This window comes from Apis florea, unplaced genomic scaffold (genome assembly GCF_048593485.1).
Source record: "Apis florea isolate Af1SG1 unplaced genomic scaffold, ASM4859348v1 contig_2897_pilon, whole genome shotgun sequence".
NCBI lineage: Eukaryota > Metazoa > Arthropoda > Insecta > Hymenoptera > Apidae > Apis > Apis florea.
In genome coordinates, this window is record NW_028256665.1 from 907,183 (window position 1) to 929,683 (window position 22,501).

Genomic DNA, 22,501 nt, shown 5'->3' on the forward strand with positions numbered 1-22,501 from the left:
AGGAGTCGAGGAATGTATCGAAAATCCCGGGAAAGATTGATATTTTAATTAAAATCGATGCATTTAAATTTTTAAACATCGTACGTTCGTTACGTTTCCAAATATTCGTTTATTTAACAAGAATTCCGATGCGGAAGAAATAAAGATAATTATAATAATGATCTTAAAAGCAATGGCTTTTATAATGGTTTTATTTAATCTATTTGTTTATTTATTTATTATTATTATTATTATTATTATTGTTATTATTATTATTTTAATTAATAACACTTGATTCGAAAAGGATGAATTTCGTGTAATATTTCGGTAAAATATGAAACGAGATGCTCTTGTAATAAATTACGTTTGCTTTTATGAATTACGAATGAATTATAATTACAACTGCATTGTTTTATTTGAAATTGAACGGAATTTAATATGGGGGAGGAATACTCGATAAAAAAGAAAAAAGTATCGTACGTTCTTGTAAAAAATTATTCTTCTCATTGAAAATCCGTGTAACGCGGCCGCATCGGATGCATTATTGGCAAGTGATTTTTTGGCACAGCCCGCCAGAAGAGATACGGGGAAATTAGGTTTTTCCATTCCACGCGTACATTCCAGGTCGACTACCTTTCGACGTCGAAAACGTAAGCAACCTTCTATCGACTTTTGCTTCTTGCCAAACCGCAGATTCGCGTTTCATGTATTGTGTTCCCTCCAATCGAGATCGTCCTAATCCTAAACCAACAGCTGCGCTCGCTCAAATCATCGTCGAAGAAACGAACGTGTTATCTCGTGTTCCACGAATAAAGAAAGATTCGCGCGTAAATCAATATTTTGCGAAAAATATAAATATAGACGTATTATCTCGATTTTCTAAGAATTTAGAGAAGAACACAGAAAAAACAAATTCTCGAGTTTGGAGAAGTTTTCACTACCGAAACTTGCGTGTTCGATGTCGCGTAAAATATGCAGATTGCGAAATTCGTGGCGTCTACTCGAGGAAGAAGAACGCGCGAAGAAGCGCGATGATAAAGGAACAAGGGAGAGAAATATCCATCGCACTCGCTCTCTCGCAATATCGTTGCAAACGTGGCGAACACTTGGAATTCTTTCCCATTTGTTCCTTTAATGACGATTCCTTTGAATCATTTCTAGCTCGCGCGGATTTTCAATTTTCCGGGGACGCAACAAATGTCCCCGTATTCGAGTATTTCATAATAATAGAGAGGAAAATTTCGACCGATTTCGCCCGGCGTGAAAGCAGGACAGCCGGCAAATTGATACACTATTTTTCTATCGTGGATCTTTCTTTGAAGGATGTCGAGTGAAGAGTTGCCGCCCCTCAAAAGTGAGTTTCGACGAGTTTGAAAGGAGAAAGGAAACGAGAAATTGACGTTCCATGCGTATATATATATATATATGTATACGTGTATAAAACTTTCGAAGATATTCGAAAGTTGGAAGCAAGAATTTGTGCTCTTGTATCTTTCTCTCGTTTTTAAATTAATTATCTCCCATTTCGAATGAAAAATATCCAATATAATATATCGTATGCAACGCAAATATCCCCCGTAAATCCGTACAAATTAAACTTGGCAAGAAAGGTGATAAATACACGACGTGTACGAAAGATTTGCCTTTCCGTTCCCGGCCAAAATCCCAACACCACCGTTAACGCGAGTCACCGCCTCGAGCCATTTGCTTGATCCCCTCGCTCATGCTTTTTCTTCCCCGCGCCTTTCTTCCATCTTCTTCTCGAATTATTATTTTTTTTCTTCTTATCTTATTGTCAAACTTTCTCGTTGCGTGGCTCGATCGAATCTTATCCTTCGAATCGCTCGTTCCTTTCTCTCCCTGATTTTGATTTGTTCTCTTCATTTCTGTTCTCTCCGTTTCCGCCCCGGGATATACAACCTAAACATTTTTGTTCAACGTCATCTACGTCCGTTTAATTGGCGCCGTTTTCCCCGTCGTATTTTCCTCGTATCTCGGATCCTTTCCTACCGAATCGAGCCGTTAAGTTGTCGTCCAAAACTCGCGAGGAAACGATTTTTCTTATTTTTAGTCAGAACGTTTCCTTCGAAATTCTCTTCGAGATTGGAGATTTCTCCAAGTTAATATTTTTCCAGATAGAAGAGTCGTTATATAAAAATATAACGGTTGCCCCCGGAGTTGGAGATTGAAAAATTTTCAAGTTAATATATTTTTCGGATGGGAAAGGTTATCGTAAAAATCGATTATATTCGACTGCAACTTTCGTTGCAACGGATGGAAGAACGAGCTGTTATACCGCTTATTTTCGCCGATCTCTTTGGAGAGTCTCCAATTTCTCGACATAGAAGCTCACACAGAAAGTTCGTCAATTAGTATAAACCATTGGATAAACCGACACTTCGAAATATTTATTCTCAATTATTTACCTCTCTCGATAAACTCTTTTCAATCCTCCTTCCAAAAAATATACATATTTTATAATCCAGACCTACGATACGATTCATTTCTCTCAAATTGTTCCGCGAAACGAAATGTTACGATACGCAGGCAGGCTTCTTTCACCCTTCTTTTCTCACCCCACAGTCTGATGCTCCTCTTCATCCCGACGGTTTTCCCGGCGTTTCGTGCCTCCCATCCAGTCCTTGCTCCAGACCAGTCTGGACGAGCCGCTTCTAGACGACACCCTCGCGTTGTTTCCACTCAAATTAGAATTCTCTCGAGGGCGTTCCTCCTCGCTCGCATTGTCGTATCAACCGAACAAAGATGCGACGCGATACCCGAAAGAGGCTTTCCCTTCTCGCGAGCTCTTCTTCTTTATTCCCATCCCCGTCTTAGTCGCGCTAATAGTGCCAGTACTGTAGACAAAAAAAAAAGGGAAGGAAGAGGGGAGGGAGAGAGAAGAGACGCGAATAAAAAAAAAGAATTTTCACGGCTCGTTTCATTCCTGCATGCGTTGTACTTCTTTTTTCTTTTTCAAAAGTTTCTCCTAGAAAAAACTCGAGAGGAAAAGCGTGGCTCGGTCATTTCCCTCCTCTCAACGGGAGGGAAGCGGTGGCCGAGGGAATCGGTGCTGTCATTCGAGATAGCTAGGAGTCGTAAATAGTTTCTGGGGATCGTTTTATGGACAGTTGCGGATAATTAAGTGTTGGATAATTAAGGAGACTCCCTTTGTTTCTAATTGAGTGTGTGTAAACGCGTTTAACGAAGAATGTAACGCCGCTTTGATGCAATTCTAATGTCGTCGTATCCACCGAGTGGCGGTGCAATTTGATTCCCAGACCCAGCTCGGACAAAACAAATTGCCTTCTCCGTTATTCGCCTATTAGAAGGATGCGTCACGATTTTCAATAACAATGCTCGTAAACGTAAATAAGCACATTCGCATAAAAATTTTCTCTTCCCCTCCCCACTTGTTGGAACGTTCATTCCTTTCCCATTACGCTCCAATATCCCGCCGCCAGTTTCGCCACTTTCTTCAACAATCTGCGTCCTTAACGCAGATTCGATTAATCCGAAATATATTAGGAATGAAAAACGAACCGCTTTCATCAATGTCGAGGGAGGGACGGACCCTTCCCCTCCCTCCGTAGAAAGGAAATTAAATTTTATTTCCCTCCGCCCCCGGAATGAAGACGGAAACTATGGTCGGATACCTCGAATTCCCTCGAATCGAACGCAAATGTCCCGTGAAAGATCGCGGAAGATCGTTGCTTCTCTCGAAATTTCGAATGGAAATTCTATCGCGGTTTCGCCCGAGATGAAATTTTCTCCCATGTTTTCCGGAGATCCGTGTCCGGATTCGACGGGTTTCGACATTTTCACGCGTCAAAATATTATCCCTCCCCTCCGATTTTCAAGCTCGTAGTAAGGAATTTAAAATTCTTCTCGAGAAACCTTTTTCCGATCGGTTGCAATATGCAATCCGTTTAATGAGTAATTAATCTCGAGGTCGGAATAGAGTCGGAAAGAAGGGTGACACGAGTCGATCCCGTTGCGATTAAAGGGTGTGCAAGGGTTGATGAGAGATCGGTTCTTTATACAACGATGTATGACGTCCGTTTCCCCGAGGTATATTTAATCTTTCGTTTAATTTCGATAAAAGCCGCTGGCGGAGCTGGCTGGCGAAGCTGGCTGGCTGACCGACGATATCGAGGCACGCGATGTTTGTTTGCTAATGCGCATCGAGCATTAATGAATATCTGGACGAGGCAGGAGGCGCGCCGGATCGAGATCCGGCCGGATACTTCCTATTTTTTTCTCTCTCCTCTTTCTTTTTTCCTCCCTCCCCCTCCTTTCCACTCTCCTTCCATTACTTTCGCCGGGATTGCGAAGAGACGATTCAACCGACATTTCCACGAACGTGGAAACTGGTGGCCCGATTTCTTAAGAACGACTCGAAACTTCTCTTCCCTTCGTTTTTTTCGATCTTCGATATTTTCAATATCGTTTTCGAGAATTGATTTTTATCGAGCTATTGGAAAATTTATTTCGAATTAATTGGCTTAATTGAATTAATTACGAGGCAAGGTTTATCGCCGGTGATGGAGGAGCTAACTGGTTTGTATAATTCAAGGGGCAAACAGATTTGTGTGAATTGCAGCCAGTAATAGCAGCTCACCGATTCTTCCCTGCCGGCCACCTGCGACTTCTCTCGTTCAAGTAACGGGTCGAGCTCACTTTCGGATAAGTGAATCCAATCGATAGGAGTTTGGTTAATCAGCCACTAACCTCGTTTTCCGTTGCCCCAACTTTTCCCTCTAACGTTTACCTAACTTCGATCGAGACTCGTCCAAAGACTTGCCATCTTATTGTTTGAGCGTGAAAAATTGTCTGTTAAAAATTATTATCGCACGATGGTACAGTTTTTCTTTGTGTTGAAGTTTTTTTAAAGATCGAGAAACGGAACGATTTCGAGCGATTCGCGCGAAAATAAAGAACGGTTCGCCGGTTATAAAAATGGTTATAAGTTGAGAACGAGGTTAAGTAGAATTCACAGTAGTTTATGCGAGAGTTTTTCCTTCGTCTCGTTTCTTTTAATCCTTGGTCGAAGTAGTTTCGCGACGAAGCACCCCGTAAATTTGCTATAAATTCAGTGCAAACGGTTCTCGACCCATTTTGGCCCAATTGGCCAATAATTAAATGCAATAAATAATGCAAGCGTGATTTCCGATCGATCCGAATCTATGAAACATGGCAAAGTTCATTAAAATCGTATTACAAACAGCGAAAACGCGTAATATTGGAAAATTGTGATTCATCCGACCGATTTTTCGATACCCTCGTTACTCATCGCGCAAATCGCCCGGTTCAATTCGATTGTATGTCTTTTTTTTTTTTTTACGACAACGATGTAACAACGCGTCGATTGGATTAAAATGTTATTTCGCGGAGAAAAGTGGACGGGCGAGTGGATCTCTTCGTCTCGAAATTGAGATGAAAACGTTTCGTTTCGTGCAGATTTTTTTTAAATTTAAAACCGATAAGCAAAGTTGTGTCAAAATCGTGTTATTAAAAATAGATCGATTGAGATTAAAATTTTTAGAAATTGATAAATTAAATACACGAGTACACGGAAAAAAAAAAAAAAAAAGAATTCGAAAAGCTCGTACGAAATTGGATAACGTTGTTTATTATTATTATTTTTTTACTTTATTAATTTTTTCTATTATATACAATTTTATTTTCACGTATGAAAAATATTCGTTTATTGTACGTGACATCTATTTCATTTGGATATAATACTTTCCATTTAATCCACGATAAAAGTTCTTTGTTCACGGCGTTATAAACGTATCACAAACCATATGCAGATCGAATTGCAATAAAATGGATGTCGCCCGTGAAAAATTGAATCCTTCGCTCATCAATTCTATGCGTTTAAAGCGTTTTTACCACGCGCACGTTTCGAATGACAAAGATTTGTACATTCGTTCTCGTTGAAATTTTCAAAATCGAAGTCGCTCTAGGATCAGTTAACCGATATCGTATCAAAAGGGAGAAAAAAAAAAAACAATGAAGGGAGGAGAAAAAAATGAGAAAACAGGAGGGAATTTATGCGCTTACGAAATATTTTCTGCTCGAAATCGATACAGTGTTGTGCACGTGTCGTTGTGAGATAAGATCGACATAGAAGTTTTGATAAAAGCGTTCCAAAGCTGCAGGCATTTAATTCGCAATCTCGATGTTGATTCCACATGTGCGTTTCTTGATGAACAATTTTTCTCTGTTTCTCTCGCGGAAATATCGAATCATTTCTCGTAAACGGAATTTTTATCGCGTTTTCAATTAAAAAAAAAAAAAAAAAAACAAAACAAAACAAAAAAAAAACAAAAAGAGCGTGCTTTTAAATCTAAATCAACATTTTTAATAATCCTAAATCCGAAACGAAACGTATCAATTAATTTTATCATTCGATAACGATTAACAAATAGAACTCGTTTCCAGGAAAAATTTGGCCATTTCGTTCAATTGAACGCGCGAAAAATATTTGCCAACAACAAACGAAATAAATCCCCGTGACGACCGTCTGTAAACACCGCGTTTAACTCTTTCTGCGCTCGAAAATTTACGTTCACCTCGTGATCCTCCATTTTTGAGATGGCCCAGAAATCAAGACTCCGTGTGCCCTCCCTGAAATGTCGAAAGGAAAACAAAAAAAAAAAAAAAAAAAAAAAAGAGGAAGAATACAAAGAAAACACAATGCTGTACTGGTGCGATTTGATAAAAAAAAAAAAAAAAAATTCCATCGAGCGATAAATCGATCGACGAGGACAAAATAAAAACTAACACGTATCTCTTCCTCGATGAAAAAAGGTATATCCTGTGGAATTATCAAAAGTCGATGTTGCAGATAGATTATGATATATATGTATATATATATATATGTATGAGATGGACCGATGATTCGATGTTTCCTAAAAATCATGGCTTTTTTATATATATATATATATATATATATATATATATATATATAAAACGTATCGGTGGATAGGTCGATTCCCGTGATCGCGATGTCCCGAAGGATATTCAGGGATGAAAACGGATTATATCGGAGAATATGGCGGAAGAGGCGCGTTTTAGGTCGTTCGATGAAATTTGCACCGTCAAAGTGCAGGTTGATGCGAGCACCGTGCCACCACCGGAAACCGGATTCGAATATTTCCTCGGCGGAGCTCGTCGTCGACAATACGGTTTCCGGATTGGAGTAAAAAAAATTCTCCGCGAGCGAGAAAAGTGAAAATGAATGAAGGATATACGAAAATTTGTCAGATATCGAGCAGATAAATTTGTTGTTATTAATAAATATTTGTTTCGTTTCGTTTCGGGAAATGGCGGCGCTCTCTTCCATCCGATGTATTGATATTTTAGAGTAATGATGAAAAATGGTTTTAAATTAATTCCCCGAATACGATGATATCTCGTATTTTTCACCATTTTATTTCGAAATTGTTTTTTCACCCCCTGTATATTTCGCATATAAATTTTTTTTTAAATAAAATCCGCGAAATATTCGATCCGTTTTATATATTCCCCTCGCGTAACTTTTCGAATCTAAAACTCGCGTTTTTATGATTTTCGAAACCCGCCTCCCGTGTGCATAAAAAGCCTTGGAGAGTCTATTTAGAGAGGAAGATCCTATTTTACGGACATCGCATAAAAATTTATTAAAACGTATAAAACTTGCGCAAAGCGGTCGGTATCGATAATATCGACCGACATCCACATACAAGCGTGGAATTACACGCATCGGGATTTTCTCGAGACGATACTTCTAACGTTTCAATTTTAACAATTTAAAGGTAAGTAAATTCCGACGAAGCGAGAAAAAAAAAAGAGAAGAACACGCCAGATCATCTTCGATGAAGCAGCAAGAGGCAGTTGAATTAAATTTAACGAAAAGTTTGGATGCTCGCGCTTAAGACAGGCCAATGGAGACTCTCGGTTAAATATCTTCGTTAAAAACTTTCCACCCCTCCTTTCGCCGTGCACCGCCTCCATCCCCTCTCGCGGGGATTAGGACGGATTAAAAAAAATTCAATTACTTAACGAGAGGAAAAAAGATTGGAAGTTAAGGAAACGGGTTGGCAACGCGTCCCATATTTCACGTCATACCTTTTGAAAGGGAGAGGGGGCAAGGTTCAAAGCGAAACGAGTGAATATCAGAGGTCATGCGGTAGATTTTTCTCGACTTTCTCTTTCTCCTCCTTCACCGGAAACCGAATATTTTCCCTTCCATGTGTCGAGCGATCCATCTTTTCCTTCTTCTCGATCTCGACAACTTTGAAAAAAAAAAAAAAATGATGCCGTCCGTGGAAAATTCTGAGCCAACCTTTGTCTCCTCGCGTTTCTTTTTTTTTTTTTTTTTTTCCCCTCGCATCCGTTGCTTGCACGAAGTGCAATCATTTTCCCGGTAATGCGAGGATTTAACGTGTTGAGTTCCCTCGCTATTCTATCGCGGCAATTGCTTTCCCTCCTCTCGTTTTCTCTCCTCTTTCTATTATTCGCCACTCGGAGGAAATTGCACGCGAAAAATTTTCCGTCGATTAAATTTTTGCGGACGTTGATTAATTTTTGCGTTGATTTCTCCCTTATTCGCAGTGGAAAAACTGTTATCGTATTATCAATTAGGGTTTTTATCAGCGAACGAATAAAAGAGGGTAAAATTTTATCGCGATACCTCGACGTTTAACGAAATGAAGATGTTACTTTACCCGTGCAACTTTCTCCGCCAAGATCCCAAAAATTTGTCCTTTGCTTCGAGGCGAAACGTTAACGAACCTCGTACGTTGATAATTTTAACGAACTACATTAATAGTTTCCTCGAAATTGGCAATTTTCCTTGAAACTCAGACGATCTTCCCTCCCTTCAATCGCTTACTTGCCTATTCTTCGTACGGTTGAGAGCCGAGGAAGCACCTTTGTACGCGAGATTCAAAGACCATACATTAAAGAAAGGAAAATTCGTATCAAACTTGATTTAAATTTCCAAGTTTTTCTCGTCTCTCTAATTTTCCTAAATCTTTCATTCCGCGTTCTTTCGCGCATTTTCCCGCGCAAAAAAATACATTCCGCGTATTCGATCCACATCGAAAACTTCTCTATTCTCACGTTTTTAATTTTTCACATACATACGAAGTAATTTATAATTTACATAATTTTTTCCCCCCTCCTTTATTGCATGTTTACCAAGTTTCTCCGATTTTTATTCCGCTTCTCTGTAATTTCGTAATTAGAACGGCGTATATACAACTCGTTCGTCGACAAAAAGCAAACAAATTGAAACATACTTTTTACCAGTGTGCAGCAACCAGTGTCCTTTACGCTAAATATTTAGTTTGTTATTTTCATCCTACTCGACTTTTACTTCCTTGTACTCATTTTTCAGATCGGTATAGGTAGAGTTGATACGCGAGTATAATGCGCGTATATACTCCGGGGAAAATTTCATTCCAGATGTTTTAAGAGGATTAATAACGTTTCATTAAGTTTAATCCTTTCTCCCTCAGTTTTCCGGAGAAATAAATTATTGCCAAGGTATTTGGTCGCGTTAAATTAAACACCTTAGATAATTTATTTCGATAAGCATATCCGCTCACGCGACGAGCCACGCTAAAACAAGTGAACAGTCGAACAGCGTTATTCGAAGCCAAGTTTCTCGCGAACGAACGCAGCCAGAAGTTCCTCTACGTCTTAGTTTGCCGGTATTTACCTGCAAGACGATTGTCCCCTCGAACCTGGTGAGATTTTTCTTAAAATTATGCGACTTGCTCGAACGATTCAGCAAATAATTCCCCACAAAGGAATTAAAACACGTTTGTTTTACACGATTGTTCGAGAGAGATTTATCTCACTAATTTAACTTGAAATTATTATTTACGTTCCACTTGTCTCTCTCTAGAGAAAGTTATAATCTTCCACAGGTATATTCTGTTTATTATTATTATTATTATTATTATTATTATGCAAACTTTCTCTATCTCTCTCATTCTCCGTTTCCATAGATTTATCCTGAACGCGAAGAAAATCTTTATTAAGAAAATGAGTGATATCGGTCGATAGACGCGATTGGACAAACGAGTCTCTGTCGAAACGCGAAACGAGCTTACAAAGTGTCGCAGAAATCATCCAGAGATATGTATATATATATAGATGTACGGTGTCGTGACATGGAAAAAGGCTGCTTTCAAGCAAACCGATGTAAATGCACATGACGTCTATATCCCCCGGTTCCCTCTATCCAACGCCGTTTCCGTCATACAACCGTTTTTCTCTCCCGCTCCAACATTTTCATCCGCGTTTCACTCTATCTCTCTCTTTCTTGCGCGCGCTGCTCATTCGCATACGTCTCTCCTAGTTCTGGAATGGTAGAAATACGATTTGTCAGGGCGACAGTACGGTAAACGTGCAATGAAATCTGAATTCGCTGCCCTACGGCGACGTCGCACCTCTCTCTCAAGTTTTTGATGCGGGAATTTTTACCTTCGATCGACGATTTCTGCCGACAGGATCGGGGGAACCTCCCCATTTTAAAATGGATGGAAATTCTTCCGATTCTTCGTCGTCGAAGACGAAGACGAGACAATCGGTTTTCAACTCCGGTAATTGGCTCGTTTAATCCCGCGATTCAAATATTCGGCAGAGTGTTTTGGCGACGAATTTTCTTTTTTTTTTTTTTTTTTTTTATCAAGAAGCGTGACGAAAAAAAAAAGGTTATTTTATGTATATTTTACGTTAAAAAGAAGGAGGATTATAATTATCCAGTAATAACGAAAGTATTGTTGGATCCATCTTTTTAGCGAATTAATTCCCTTTTTTAGGTAAATGTACTGTGAAGATGAGCGCAGTCACGCCTGAAACTTTCAACTTCTTCTTCTTCTTCTTCTTCTTCTTCTTCTTCTTGGTCTCTTAGTGATCTCGAGCACGAAATTTAATAACATAGTTGGAAGGAATAAAGGGAAGGAGCTTATTAACTAGGTAATTTTATTTTTGCCTTTTATTTATTATTATGATCTTTACTCGATACGATAAAAAAAAAATCTGTCCAAATCTTTTTAATATCCCTTTCTCCAATTTCTCTTCAATTTTATAAATTAATCTCATCGTCAACGACAACAATTTCTACAATTTATAATTAAGAATAATTTCGCAACGTTTAAAATCAACGTTAATAGACTTTTGCTTAAGCAATTGATCGCTATAATTAGATCGGTGCCTCCCGAGTAACGAAGAGAACGATAAAATGACGAAAACACTTGAGTATGGACTTTCTTCGATCGGTTCAATTTAACTTTTCCAACTCGTGAATCTTTTCTTGTGTCGAAAATATTATCATTCATCGACTTCTCTCTCTCTCTCTCCCCCTCCTCCTCCTCCTTTTTTCAGCAAAAGCAAGTAATGTCCAAGATTGTTCTTGGAAACGGGATAATCCGTGTTAACTCGGATCGAGTTGTGCTCGATCGAAAACTCGGAAGGAAACGGTACCGCGTCAGCTTCAATATCGGGAGGCGAAGGAGAAGAAAAAATATCCGGTGAAATTAGAAGCGAAGAAAATGGCGCGTTAAAGGCCCCGAAGGGATGAAACGAATTTATATTATATCTCCTCGGCCGCGTTCTTAATTGCTTCCTTATACAACGTGGCGTGTCGAAAAAAAGGAAAAGAAGAGAGGGAGACAATTATTCGAAGAATACGACTTCCCTCCGTCTTCCTCCTTTCGCGTTTCATCTCTCAGCGTATTCGTAATGCGCGAATAATCCGATAAGCTTCCCTCCTCCGTTGATGATTTCTCGCACGTTGTGCCGGTTATATAATTAGGGGAATGAAGATGGATCCTGGTGTCGAAAGTGGTTCGTGATTCGAAAATTCGTATCACGAAACCGCGTCCCAATCGCGTTAGACTCGATTATACGTAATTCGCGAATTTATACCAATTCGATTAATTATTCGCGGGCTCCAACAGAAGCCTCGTAATTATATATTTCTTTCCTCGTTTTCTCTTATCTCTCTCTCTCTCTCTCTCTCTCGACCGATTCCCTTCGAAATTCACGCGGTTGCATCTTTTCCTTTCCCCTCTCTCTTTCTCTTTTTTTGCCTCTTCTCTCGACGCGGATACTCGTCGAGCACGAGGTTTAATAGAATTTTACGAGTATACAAAGTTAAGTAGGGTGGAAGTGGAGTTTTATCGATCGGGCATGAGAGCGAACCTTTTCCTCCGCGTGCTCTTTCTTCCTCGTGATCGTGGCCGATACCATCGCGCCTTTTCCCGTAATTCTTTCCCCCGTAAAGAGGTTTAACGCTACTCGATGTAGCTAACTTCATTAGCAACTTTGCTTGTTTCCATCCGGGTTACACGAATTCCCATTTCTTAATGTAACGAGTAGTTGCACGATTGACGCGCGTAACGTGATTTTATACGTTCGTCTAATGAAATTCGTTTATTTTTTTTTATTTTTCTTTTTTTAAGTATTTCATTATCTCGAAAGGAAACTGTTCGGAGGATGCAAAAGCATTCGCGTTCAAATATCCTTCGTTTCAAATATCCGTTTGATGGAGAGTCGTTAAAAACTCGCGTTCGTTCGTTTGTTCGTTCAGAGCGTCGATCGAAAGAATCGAAAGGAGCTGTGCCGATGTTTTATCGATACTCGAGAAATACTCTTTTCGAAGAAACGAAAGCAGCCTCGCTTCGTTCGTCGCTTTAACGCTTTCAATTTGCATTCTATTTGTTTATTTACCCTCTCCTCATCTCTTCATCAATCCGATTAATCGTTCAATTTGCGATCGATCGCGCATCTCTCTTCCCTCTTGGAAAGGGCGATGAATTAAACGATCGAGGAATTAAATCTCTGAATAAACAACAATCGAGCGTCCTCTTTCGGTTTCCAAATTGATTTTTTCGTTAAACACTTCGATATCGATCGATCGATCGATCGATCCTTTCGAAAGAGAATATTTCTTGAAAGAATTCGCGCGAAGATGTTTTCGAGATGAGATCAACGCTCGATACATTCATACATAGAATGAATAAACTGAGAAAATGAAATGCAATCGTTGTGGAAAATCTTCGTTCCACCAAAAGCTAATCCGTTTGAGAGATTAAGAGATCCAATCGACGAATAAGATTTTCACTGTATTTTCGATACGATATACTTCGTTACTACGTACGTACACAGTTTTCGAGAAGATGTCTTTTTTTCTTTTTCTCCACAGGAATCCTCGGATCGCCGTCGAATCTCCATTTTATTATTCACGCGATCCTCATCGCTATATCGGAGGGGAGGACACTCTTCTTCTTCCATTCGATATCAATATTAGACCATCTGGCATTCCATTAAAATTCGCATCGCTGAGAGCACTCATGCCGTGAATCTGTTCCATATTTTCGCGTTATCGACGGAGGGGGATGATTCTTGGATCGGCCAACCTCCAAGATGTAAGACGGTGCATCCTTAACGTGTTTCCTATATATATATATATATGCGTGATCGAAAGTCTACATTTCCTACATTTTATGGGCTCAGTTTTAATGTCCATCGTTCGTTCGTTGCAAAATAATAAACGGAATAACGCGACAACAACGCGTTACATCTTTTGATGTAAAATGTAACCGGTAATGGAAAATGAAATTGGCAACATTTAATATTTGCTGCGTTGTCTCTGCAAACACGAATTTCGCATGAAATTACACGCGATGTTAACGATTATATTTTTGCCGTGGTGTATTGAGCTGATTCAGGGCATAGAAGATGTTATTACAGATAAACAACGGATGTACACGGTTTGAATCGGTTTAAAATTAAATTGGCGTTTTGCGGTCTCCAGATAGTGTACGTTGTTCGACAATTCGCAAAACTATCGTGTATCTTCGCGCACGAATTATCCATATACCAATAGTTCAGCGATAATATTATTATTCAACTCGATGATCGCCATGGGTGAACTTATAAATTAAAAGATAAATGAAAATCAGTTTTCAGGAAAGCAAGCCAAGATTTTGAAATAAGTATAGTTAGGAAAGAACATAGAAGAGTAACAAAGTTTTAAAGCAACAAACTAGATAATGCTTTGGTCCGTTTTATCCCTTCTTTTAAAAGTTGTTTCAGACTTTATCCATCTTGGTGGTTAACATTCATAATCTGAAAATTTTATGAACAGTAAAACAAAAAAAAAAAAAAAAATACACGTATAAAAATCAATATTTTAAAAGATTTTTCACGATTTTTGACACACGTTTCGAGTTTATTATTAAATTTTTCCGATTGGATTCGACGTTTGCGATACACCTCCACCATTTCATCCCTATAATACCTTTGAAATTCGATTTATCGGAATATTTGGGAATTGGTGGTTAAATATATAATAATCTTAAATCACGATGTATTAATTATCGATAATATCTCGTATTAGTGAATTTTTCTTTTTATCATTGATACAACTCGTCAAAGATGCGAAATATCCGTCGTATCGTAATTCTATTTAACGTATTCCACGAATATATTCGTTAATGAACTCTGTGTCGTTTCTTTTTCACATCCGCAAGAAGAAAAAAAGAAGAAAGAAAAGAAAGAAAGAAAGAAAGAATGCAAGCCATTAATTTTTCCGATCGCGAAGAGTGTATCAATTAAAGCTAGCGTAAAAATAGCGTTCTACGTCTTTTTTTCTTTTCCAATTAAAGGGATAAACCTATCTCTCTTCTCTACCCCCGTGCCGCACATGCCAACATTTTTCCCCCCTCAACGAACACTTTTTAAAACAATTATTTTTCGATGTTTCTTTTTTTTTTTTTTCAGACTCCTGTTCCCTTCATCAACATCATCCACGGCTTTCAACATCCTTCTCCAACATTTTCTTTTCGTCATCCCCACAAAGCACCTTTGAACACCGCGCCGTGCCTTTAAACGGCATCATGTTTTTGCGCACACAGCCACTCGGCGAAGAGGCACGTCGGCGTGTCCTGCTCCTTCCATTTGTTCGGGGGAAAGCTTTGTACACCTGCCGCTAAAACACACAACTTCGTGTCATCTTCTTGCCTGGGTAATTCGATGAAAAGCTCGACTGTGCGAGGAAGGCTCGGCGAGCTCCGTTTCCTCGGATCGAAACACCTTAATTTCGAGTCGACCACGGTAGAAAGGCGGTGCGTTTGTCCAAATCGAAGGAGCTTCGTTTCGAACCTCGTCGAAGATGGAACCGCTCGAATTTCCCCACGGTTATGATACAACGAACGAAACGAGGTGGTAATTTTGCGAATCGTCCTCTCTGCGCGCGATGAGCGTCGATGGATCGAACGGTTTGGAAAAGAAAGTTTCACCGTGGTAGATTGCGATACGATGTAATTTAATTTAATTTTCAGGCGGATTATTATTGTAAATAACAACGTGACGAACACAATGTCACGGATAAAATCTAATCCATCCTTTGTGCTTTGAGCTTTTGTGATTTGTAAAATGTGTCTCGATCGATTGTCCTCGAGGAACGGTGTCGAATAATTGTGAACGCTTTTTTTTCTCGTCTCGCTAATCTCTCTTACAAACTTTGCGTATCCTTTGAAATTTATATCCTTTGCGAGGGGGAAAAAATAATTCCCCCACCCCTCCTGTATAAAATACATATCTCAGAGCTTTATTGTCAACGTGTATTATCCGCGATTGGTCCCAAGCGAAAATGAAACGCCAGCGCACTCTTCGTTTGATACAAATAATACTACTCTTCCAACGTTTGCGCACGTTTCGAGTCTTTTCTTTCTCCAATTTCACGAGAAAGAAAGGAAACAAAAAAAAAAAGAGAGGGGAAAAGAAAAAAGTGCAAAAAAGGAAGAAGTACTCTGCGGCATTTGTAAACATGTATGTATATTTGTGATAAATTCATATTTCGTGATATACGAAATATACGGTGCTGTTCGTACGTAATGTAAAATTCTATCTCCGTCCTAAAATTATGTAAATACAAAATATATATATATATATACAGAATTCGCGTTGAAACGAGAATCCACGACAGTTCAATCAAATTGTTTCGTTTGGAAGATTTTTACTCGCCCGATGAATGGTTGATCTGTACTACTCGTAATCAATGGTATCGTACAAACTGAATCGCGCGTTAATCGCAATTATTCTTCGTTTCGAATTTCGAATACGAGGAGATACTAATAATAATAATAATAATAATAATAGTTAAAAGAGAAAAATAGAAGGAATTCAAGAAAAATGAATGTTTCGTGATTTAGCGTTACCGTTACCGTTTTATTGTCACGATTAATGGATTTTCAAAATATTGGCTGTTACGTTTACCATCCCCAATTACTTAGGGGATCGAAATTACCCATCCACGAAAATTGAAAATAAATTTGATATTATAGAACAATTATATAGTTCGATAGTAGATGCGTACTTTTTAATTTAATTCGATAGAATTAGTATTAGAATAAAAGATAATAGGTACGTTATCGATATCCTGTTTGTATCTTTCTCGGTTAACTGAAGAGTGGATCTAAGTGGCCTGCGTTTGACAATTCTACGATTGTTGTTAACAGGCAAAAGTGTTTTCGACTGTTGATTTAGTTAGCAAAGTTTAGGGGATGTAGCTCAATTGAATAGTAGATTGGAGAAGTGAAAGCGGATAGTGGAAGTTTCGAGTAACTCGTAATAGAATTGATTGATTTCCATGTAATTGCAACAAGACAAATCACGTGAGGATTTAATCGTTTAAACCGATGAAATGTACGCTACAATTATATTACATTTATCTGTGGGAAACGAGAGAGGTCGTACATACATTGTTATTTCGATATTATCAGAGAAACAAAAATCGAAGCGAAAATTTTGACAGAACGTTCTGTCAGGATTGATCGGAATTTGGATATTTCGTACCAGTGGTTTTTGTGAAAAAGATTTCTATCGCAGGCATTTTTTCCCTAAAATAAAAGGGACATACAATTCGCGTGTGTAGTAGTAACCACTTTTATACAGAAAAAATTAAAAATTGTAATATAATTTACAGTGTACATTAATTGGAATATTTTTTCCTGTTTTTTTTTTTTTTTTTTTTTTTTTCTTCTTCTATTTGAAGGTATAATCGTATCATGTAAATAAAGATTGATGAAATTCTATTATAAAGTTCAATATAATTTATTATTACATTTTTTATCTTTACAATACAATAGATGTATTTTTTTTTATGTTCGATTAATATTTATTTTTTACGTCAATCTACGCATGAATGATTTTTTAATAAATATTTACATGTACTGTTTATTCATTATACAACTACTATTTGTCTGATAGTAAATGAAAATAATTAGTAATTAAAAACCTATATATGTGTCCATCGAATTTTTTCATAGATGAGACTTTAGATTAGATTCCATATATATTAGATTAATGGAATATAATAGATGTAATAGAAAATATTGTTGCAAATAATATATAAGAATAAATTGATATTAAAAATTACATTCGTTTCTTTTTCTTTTTTCTACAATAATCAGATTTCCACAAATTGTTTGAATTTGAATCTTCACATCTGTTTCTATTTCATTTTCAAGAATTTTCATTAATTCCAGGAATTCATTAATAGGATACCAGAATGGTTGCATAAAACATTCTGTAACGTGAAATTACAAACAATACTTCAGCGACTCAATGGACTATTACACTATGGACGAAAACGAGCATGTACGAGCACCATTTGAATTCGAGTTTCCACTTACAATCAGTTCCATGCTTTTCTCGCTCGTAAGTTACATTTTAATATCATCGGCCGAATTTCCAATATCATCGGCCTACAAAATCGAGCTCGCGTTTCACATATATTTAATAAATTTATACTTATTAAATCTATAAATATTTTCAAATTAGAATGATTTATAATTTCGAATATTAATTATATATTGTAAATGTTATTAGATAATCAATCACAGCTATCTTACCCTTATCTTATTAAATGTATGCTTATAAGAAGCACTATTTTGATAAAAATCAATTTAACAATAATATAAAAACTGCTGGACATTTTATATTTTTGTTCTATCCATTATCTTCATTACAGCAACTATTTTCCAAATCTTCATTACCGCAAATACTATATCAGAATATTGTTTTCATTAAATTAATATAAAATAAAATTATTTTTATCTATATTATTCATAATATATTATTCTAAAAACTAGGATAATATTTTTAATTTGTACTTACATTTATATAATAATAAAAATCATACTGATCACATATGATGAGTATAAATTATTTCATTATTTAATAGATTAATAAAATTCTTGAAAAACGATTTTTATATTAAATAATTCGAAGCGATTTCTAAAACATTAAATGGATAATTTATTATAAAAATCATAAATCATTTATTTATAATGGAAAGCTTATTTTTAATTATATGTTTATAACCTAACCAAAAAAACAATATACTATTATGTACTTACATGTAACTATATTTAACAAATATATCAAATTCTGTGAAAATATCTTTTTGTTTATCTCTTTGTGCCACAATCCCAATTATATTAAATAATTTATATAAAAATAATTATAATTAACCTACGTAAATACTGGATCCCGTCCTATAAACTTATAAACAAATAAATTTTGCCGGTAAGTTAGGCGACGATTGAAAAATTTTAATCAACGCCATCTCGCGTTTGGATCACCGAAGCTCCGACTTGTTATTAGCATAGCAGAATGTACAAGGAGGTATACGAATCCCTATGACGTCACAGACAAAGAAAGCACCATTGTGCAAGAAGGACAGAGAGCATTTTTCGTTACGCTGTAAGGAAAATTCATTAATTTCTCGTTTTCTAATTAAAATTTCGACACTTTTAAGATCGCATCTTAAAGCTAGAATCCTAAACAAGCTTCTCATATTAATTTTAATACGAAATTCTTTTTGATTAATTTTTTATTAACGATTAATCTGTCATGCGTTCTAATGCATCGAAGACGCCATATTGAAAATTCATTAATTTCTCGTCTCCTATTTAAAATTTCGGCACTTTTAAGATCGCATCTGAATTAATTAAATTAAATTTCGTATTAAAATTGATATGAGAAACTTATTTAAAGCTTTAGCTTGTAGATGCGATCTTAAAAGTGTTGAAATTTTAAGTAGGAAACGAGAAATTAATGAATTTTTAATACGGCGTCTTCGATGTATTAGAACGCATGACGGATTAATCGTTAATAAAAAATTAATCAGAAAGAATTTCGCATTAAAATTGATACAGGAAACTTGTTTAAAGTTCTAGCTTGAAGATGCGATCTTAAAAGTGCCGAAATTTTAAGTAGGAAATGAGAAATTAATGAATTTTCCATGTGTGGTATTCATAGTACGGAAAATGCTCTCTGTCCTTCTTGCACAATGATGCTTTCTTTGTCTGTGACGTCATAGGGATTCGTATACCTCCTTGTATATTCTGCTATGCTAATAACAAGTCGGAGCTTCGGTGATCCAAACGCGAGATGGCGTTGATTAAAATTTTTCAATCGTCGCCTAACTTACCGGCAAAATTTATTTGTTTATAAGTTTATAGGATCAAATGGCGGGACCCAATATTTACGTAGGTTAATTATAATTATTTTTATATAAACTATTTAAATGGAATTGTGGCATAAAGAGATATAACAAACAAAAAAATATTTTCATAGAATTTGATATATTTGTTAAATATAGTCACATGTAAGTACATAATACTATATTGTTTTTTGGTTAGGTTATAAACATATAATTAAAAATAACTTTCGATTGTAACTCATTTACATTTTTAGCAATAATTAATGTTATTTAATTAATATAATTGATTTAATGTTATTTAAAAATTAGCTTTGATTTTGAATATCGCTTTCGAAGAAAAACTATTGATATGCAAAACAATGGAATAAAATAATTTATATTGTTTATATATGATTGTTATTAAGCAAAAATTAAAAATCCTGGTTATCCTGGTTCTATTTTTACAATACAGTTTTCAAGGTATGAGCAATGTAATTATTAAATTAATTTTTTTGAAAATATGAGAATTAAGAGAAAGTATATTTATTATATTTTATCAATAAATATTTGCAGGTCTTATTTGCTGTAAGGAAGTATAATAGAGCTAAGGCAATAAATAAATAAATAATGATATTTAAAGGTTTAAAAAATATGTATGTAATATATTTTTCATAAATTTGTCACGAATACAAATACTTATCATAAATAATTGTACTTTTATGAATCTTTAAATGTTATACAATAATAATAGCTTTTCATATTTTAGGTATTTTTGAAGAATTAAAATTCAACGTTTGTAATCATTTCTTTTTGGACTATTCTATTACCGAAATATGAGCTGATAATTTCTATTATAATCATCGATTTTGAACGATACAGTTCTCGATGATATTCGAACACAAGGTTTCTCCAAATATATATATATATCTCTCTCTCTTTCGTTCGATCGAGCGTTGATCGATGAAGGGACAGAAGCACCTGCATCCTTTGACGAAGAGAATCAGTCATCCGCTTAGTCTCGAGTAGTTCAACTTTGAGAACGTACTTGTTATATAGCCACATCTACTAGATAGATTCCACTTCTCGTTGGTTCATCAGATGAATTATTAAATTGAAAATCTTGCTAGTTGTTGATCAAAGCACTTCGACAGCAAGTTCGGAAAATACGGATGGGACATTGAATGGAGAATTCTCGATTGTTTATCGAAACGTGTCGTTCTTTAACGACTAAACTTTTAACGACGATTCTAACGACGACTTTGATATCAATAGAACCACAAGTTTCACTACATCTTGAAGAAATTAGCACGTTGATCTTGGAGCAAATGATACATTGATACCATTAACGATAACGATACCTTTGTAATAAAATTGCATCTAAATATGGAAAAGTTTAACAGAGCAAGAAGAAAACATTATAGCAAAGGAATTACGATGTTAATCGGATTTTTTTTAATACGAAATAATAGGAAATGGTTAAAGGAGCGTAACAGATCTCAAGTAAAATGAAAAAAATTGAAAATTAATAAGTTTTATAATTTTGCAATATATATAACAGATAGATTATCTGAAAAAAGAATCAACCATTAGATGCGGATTAAATTTTGCTAAAAACAATTGAATCATCTTGCTACGCTTTGCCCATTGTGCTCCTTTACTCATCCGAAGCAGCAGACCGAAGATTGTAACCCGCATAACGAAACCCTTTAACCATCCCTCAAACGAGCCGTAGCTCTATCATGCTCCGTTTGCCTGAAGGATTCACTTAGTCTCGACAGAAGACGGAGATGAAGTGAATGGAATCGAATTGTCATTGCACGGTCAAACAGACGTACTAGTACTTCTCTCTCGTACGAAGGACTTCTTTTCTCTTTGATACGAAAGTAGTTCAAGAACTATACGGATCGGACTTTTAGCAAATAAGACTTCTGACTCTTCTGAAGTGGTTCGTGAGAAACGAACAAATAATTATTAATGTGTGATTTATTTTACATCGATTTATTTAATTTATTCGCATTATTATTCATCGAATTGTAATGTTTTATCGAATTAAAATTACGATAAAGAATTATTTAAATGACATGAGAAATAATATAGTACAAATAATATGTAAATTTGTTTGGCAATGATCGTTTTATTTTATTTTATTTTATTTTATTGTTTCATAAATTTTTTATAAATTTTATTTTGATTTTTATATAATAATGTTGAAATTATAACAACAAATTTTGCTTCTTTATTATTATTGGCATTGTTATTTTATATAACTAAAAACATTTACGATTTTACATCTAATAGTTTCCTATACTACTGTTAATAATACGGTCGATATTTCAACGCAAATTTTGATAAACTTGCACTATAATAATTACGTTGGTAATTACAGCACTAATTACAGTTTTGGTTTAATAACTACGATAGGAAATAAGATACGCAAACAACATTATGGTGTTAATCATAATATAGCTTAATAATTTTAAAATATACGAGGAATGTAGAAATTGAATTGAAAATATATAATTTAAGAAGATTGAACTGCCACTGTTTATATATAACCAGTGCCAATAATCGATATTTACCTGATAATAAATGACATGTCGATTTGGTACAACAGGTGTATCGAGTTATATTTCATTTCATTTCACAATGGCATTCGATAATAATAATATAGTATTAGCAATACTCTCATGTTATTATATTTACTCTGTCATAAAAGAAGAATTTTTTAAAAATTTATCAACGACTCAATACAACTATTTATCACGTTATAATAAATTTGATCTGTAAATATTAATATTGTTATATAATGTAGTTTGAAATTAAAATATTAATTATATTTTCAAAATTTTTATTTTAAATATAATAAATATTTTTTTTAAATTAATTTTCAGCATAATTCATATAAGAAAAATCATTTTATTCATAGGAAAAGATAGCTCCTATCATATTGCTTGTTAAACATACTTGACGACAAACTTCTTCTTTCCTTACCTGCATTTTGTAACACGTTTAGAATAATATTACGACACG

At 35.6% G+C, this 22,501-nt stretch overlaps 1 protein-coding gene and 2 long non-coding RNA genes across 4 annotated transcripts in view; 2 read left to right on the top strand and 1 right to left on the bottom strand.

Moving 5' to 3' along the window:
* LOC100870080 (alkaline phosphatase) overlaps nucleotides 1–22,501 on the top strand; it is a 186,861-nt gene that overhangs the window by 71,286 nt on the left and 93,074 nt on the right. The gene's annotated exons all lie outside the window — the stretch shown is intronic.
* On the bottom strand, nucleotides 17,082–18,049 carry LOC147657703 (uncharacterized). The gene is made up of 2 exons (XR_015291876.1): nucleotides 17,898–18,049; nucleotides 17,082–17,805 (listed from the first exon to the last, which is right to left on the bottom strand). It is a non-coding gene; the product is annotated as an uncharacterized LOC147657703 (long non-coding RNA).
* LOC147657704 (uncharacterized) lies at nucleotides 20,045–22,307 on the top strand. Its single transcript, XR_015291875.1, has 2 exons — nucleotides 20,045–20,124; nucleotides 20,238–22,307. It is a non-coding gene; the product is annotated as an uncharacterized LOC147657704 (long non-coding RNA).